The sequence below is a fragment of the Felis catus genome, chromosome D4, assembly GCF_018350175.1.
Source record: "Felis catus isolate Fca126 chromosome D4, F.catus_Fca126_mat1.0, whole genome shotgun sequence".
In the NCBI taxonomy this organism is placed as follows: Eukaryota; Metazoa; Chordata; class Mammalia; order Carnivora; family Felidae; genus Felis; species Felis catus.
In genome coordinates, this window is record NC_058380.1 from 49063676 (window position 1) to 49068496 (window position 4821).

General features: G+C 35.8%; 1 non-coding gene across 1 annotated transcript; it reads right to left on the minus strand.

Annotated features, from left to right (window-relative positions):
• Positions 1–902: 902 nt before the first annotated feature.
• On the minus strand, positions 903–1009 carry LOC111557707. Its single transcript, XR_002737935.2, has one exon. It is a non-coding gene; the product is annotated as a U6 spliceosomal RNA (small nuclear RNA).
• Positions 1010–4821: the final 3812 nt, after the last annotated feature.

The following is a 4821-nucleotide window of genomic DNA, read 5'->3' on the forward strand; positions in this document are numbered from 1 at the left end:
TCATTTGTACTTACAGAAGGGTATTGTTCACTATCCCTTGCATTTGTTGGCAAAGGTCTCCCATTAATAATTCTGACTTCACTTGGTACCAACAGCTTGGTAAGCAGTGTGCAGTGACATTTCAAACATATTTAGAATTGATAGCAATTGCAGAAATGAAAACAGTTCTCCTCTGCTCATTCTATTTATTTTTTTCTTAGACAGGAACCTAACTGAAACAGAGATGATGAGTCACTGAAAAGTTCATTTTTTTCTTTTAGTGAACAGAAATATTAATACAATTCAAGCAAATATATATTTTAGAAAAGCATTAAAAATTGTGTAAATATTTCAGTGTAATAGTTTTTCAAACATCTTACTTTTTTGAAAAGAGAAATCATAAACAATATTACATATAGTATCCCATAATAACTTCAAAATGTATCCTATAGTAAAATTGACTTGTTATGATACACACTGAGATGGTATGTGTAAAAGCTTGGTGATTAATTGCTAGACCCCATATGAAAGATTGTGTCATTATGATTCCTGACCATGTCACCTACTACCTACATAACTTTGGGTGAGGCATTAGTATCTCTTTTTCTTATGTAAAAATATGGGCAATAGTACTCTCCTTGTAGACTTGTTGGGACAACTAAATAACATGCGTAAAGCGCTGAAAACTGTGAATGTCAAATAAATAGTAATGACTCATTAAAAGTTTGCCATTATTGTTTGCCATTATTTGCTAACACTTTAACACGTTCATGTTCATAGATGACCAAGGAAGAGATTTCAGAGTCTTATCCATGATATATCTCTTCTCTCTCTCTCTTTGGATAAACATCAATAAAGGCAAACTGACTAATGATCTGGTTAATTAAATGAAAGCTAAGTCAAATTGTATAGTCCATTTTTTTTTAAATATGGAATGCTTCACGCATTTGTGTGTCATGCTTATACAGGGGCCATGCTAATCGAATCTGTATCATTCCAATTTTAGTAGATGTGCTGCGTAAGTGAGCACTGTGTGACCCAATTTCTATTGATGAATACTGGTACATAAACAGCAGCATATTAGTCATATGTATTAAACAAAAAAATATTTTTCAAAGTCTGCAGAATCTGAGCACTTTATTTTCCTCTCAAAGTGGTGCTGTCTAAAACTTTATGAAGTTAACTTAAAATGGGTTCTCCTAGGGGTGCCTGGGTGGCTCAGTTTGTTGGGCGTCTGACTTCAGCTCAGTTCATGATCTCACTGTTTGTGAGCCCCAGCCTCACATCCGGCTCTGTGCTGACAGCTCAAAGCCTGGAGCCTGCTTCGGATTCTGTGTCTCCCTCTCTCTCTGCTCCTCCCCTGCTCACACACTGTCTCTCCCTCAAAAATAAATGAAGATTTTTTTTTAATTAAAAACAAATGGGGGCGCCTGGGTGGCGCAGTCGGTTAAGCGTCCGACTTCAACCAGGTCAGGATCTCGCGGTCCGTGAGTTGGAGCCCCGCGTCAGGCTCTGGGCTGATGGCTCGGAGCCTGGAGCCTGTTTCCGATTCTGTGTCTCCCTCTCTCTCTGCCCCTCCCCCGTTCATGCTCTGTCTCTCTCTGTCCCAAAAATTAATAAAAAACGTTGATAAAAACAAATGAGTTCTTCTATACCATTGTCATCTTCCTGCTTTGCCAACTGTGGACTGCCAAAATACAAAGATGACTTTAAGATTGCTTAACAAATTAAGCTAATTTTATTTTTTAATGTTTGCTTTATTTATTTTGAAAGAGAGAGAGAGAGATAAGTGAGAATAGGGGAGGGGCAGAGAGAGAGATTCCCAAGCGGGCTCTGCAGCTGTCTGTACAGAGCCCAAAGTAGGACTCGAACTCGTTAACTGTGAGGTCGTGACCTGAGCTGAAACCAAGAGTCAGACACTTAACTGACTAAACCACTCAGGCCCCCTAATTTTAAAATCAGATTTATTAAACTTATATAATATTTTACTTAATCCTTTAAAAAATAAAGTAGGGATTAGGGTAAGGATTAATTTTTCCAAGCTGTTAAGTGTTATTGCTGGAGTTTAAATGCCTGAATCTGATTTATTTATCATTCTGTTCTACAATTCCAGCTTGACTATGAACTGTTTGACTTTGAAAATCAGCAGACGTAGAAAACTAAGATCACTAAGGTGTTACCTGTTCTATTTTTGAGGATTACCGGATTACATTGGGAAGGAATGGATCTCAGCTTCTTACAGCAGCAATTAAATGTGTCATTTACAAAAATTATTTATTTCCAAAAGTAGCACAGTGTGGCTAGGCCCTAATAACCGCTTTTAATTATTCCACCTTATCACCAGAATAATCACTCACCTTGTCCCAACTCTGAAAGAACTATCTGTTAGGTAGATTTTTTAAAAGTCTCTTTTAAGAAGTAAGGATCACAAACTGTCCAGTCCATTCAAATGGGCAGTCAACACTATTTCCAACCTGGCTCTCCAATCTCTCTTCCTCTTCCCTACCCTTCCTCAAACCCCTCCATCATCTCTTTCTCTGGAAGCCCTGTTTCTTAACACCTTCTACTCTCAAGAATGACTCTCTCTACTTTGAGATGAAATGCTTTCTCTCCCATCCTCTCCAAACTAAATTCTTCCCAGCACCTCCTCAGGTGTGTGTGTGTGTGTGTATATGTATATATACACACACACACATCTCTCTCTCTCTGCCCCTCCTATATATATATATATATATATATATATATATATATATATATACACGCATCTCAGAAATATATCCTTCGCAGAAGAGTGGGAAGGAGAAAAGAGGATTGAGGGTTGGAAATAAGTGTGTGTGTGTGTGTGTGTGTGTGTGTGTGTGTGTGTGCTTACCCGTGCATACACACACCATGTAAACTTGCCCCAGAGCAGTTTTTGAGAGTTTCTTCTCTTAAAAGGAGATTTTTAAAAATCCTCTGGCTAAATATCTATACACTCTCAAGTTAATAAGTTGGATAAATCAAGGAGGTCAAAGGAAGGAGAAAGGAGAAAATAAAATCTGTGTATTTTTGCCAAAAAAAATACCAATCTCTTACACAGTTTCAAAATTTCTGTCTTTTGTGGACTTATATTTATAGCTAAGTAGTAAAAGAAGTGACTAAGCAAATACTAGAGGAGGAAATTGATACTTTCATAATAGAAAACATAGAGTAAATCATGAAGAAGGCAAAGCAAAAACAAAATGCCAGACTGATGGAGAAGAGCTAACTTGCTTATAATAATCATCATAATAGCCACGAGTTTTTTAAAAAACTGATTTTGCGGAGACACCCACTCTTTTCAAACTACTTTATATATGGCCTTCAATTACACCTGCTTTTGCAACGTGGATTAAAGAATGACACTTTTCACCTTGGAATTCCTCATATCCCTCAATACCTTTCCTCATTTGAAAGACTATAAAAAAATCCATTTTCCGTTTATTAGTTGATTTTTCCATGAGACAAACTAAAGCTAAATTTTCCAGGCAAGTTCATAAGTAAAAATAAAGAAGGTGATGAATACAATATAACAATTTGGGACATTTCTGTCAAGAGTGGCCACTTATTTTTAAACTGTATTATGTTCTTAATCACACTGCAGTTTCTGTGATTTCTTTCTCTTCTTTCTTCCCAGTTTTAGTTTATCTCTAAAAAATGTAGATGTTTTTATCACCTTTGGTAAGATTCACTTAATTCAATGTTTCATGTAAACTAAGAATTTTAAATTCTTATTAAATGAAAATGAGTTCTCCTGGAGTCAAAATCATAAAATAAATCATATGCTTCATAAAGAAATTTATACTATCATAAAAAGAGTAATACAGATCTATATCATATATGAGGAAAAACTTAAAGTAACTCCATTTTCTTCCTAGTCATTTTTTTCACTATTGTTCTAGTTTGTATTCTGCCCATGAAATAAGGAAAAGTGGTTATTCTATAGAAAAGCAATAATATCTCTTTAGAATATGGGAGAATAAGGGGTGCCTGGGTAGCTCTGTTGGTTAAGCATTCAACTTTGGCTCAGGTCCTGATCTTGAGGTTCCTGAGTTCAAGCCCCACATCAGGGTCTGGACTTCCAGCTCGGAACCTGGGGACTGCTTCAGATTCTGTGTCTCCCTGTCTCTCTGCCCATTCCCCACTCCTGCACATGCTCTCTCTCCCCCACCCCTCTCTTTCTCTCTCTTAGATAAATAAACATAAGAAATAAAAAAATAGAATATGGGAGAATGATATGATGATGTATGCTATTACAAAAAAAGAATAAGTCTATCTGTAAATACATGAAGGTATTTTTGATTTATACTGGTAAGTAGGCAAAATGCAGAATATGTTGCTGATTGCATATAAAGGGAAAATATATATATACACATGGGTGTCAGTATATTCTTACATTATCTCTAAAAGATTTGGTAGGTTTTTTTGCTCTGGGGAAGGTTGCTAGATAGGTTCCAGATATGGACAGAAGGAAGAGATAGACTTCATTATATATATTTTTGTATTTAAAAAATTTTTTAATCAAGTGCACATATTTCCTTTTGAAAAAATAAACATTTGTAAAGAAGATTTCTGTCCCTATACAGAGAAGGGTTGGCACTCAGTATTTTTAAGATCCAGTGCTAATTTTATTGCCTAGCTAGATTTGGGACAGATCCAAGAGTTTTACAAACTCTCAGAAAGTTCTATTTGTTGTAAGGCCATAAATTTATATATTTTTTTTACAACACAAGCACTAACATTCCTATGTAATATGTAACCTGAATGAGAAATTGCTTTCATGATGTATTAAGCTATACATCATCAGGGCTAGCTGTCACTCTG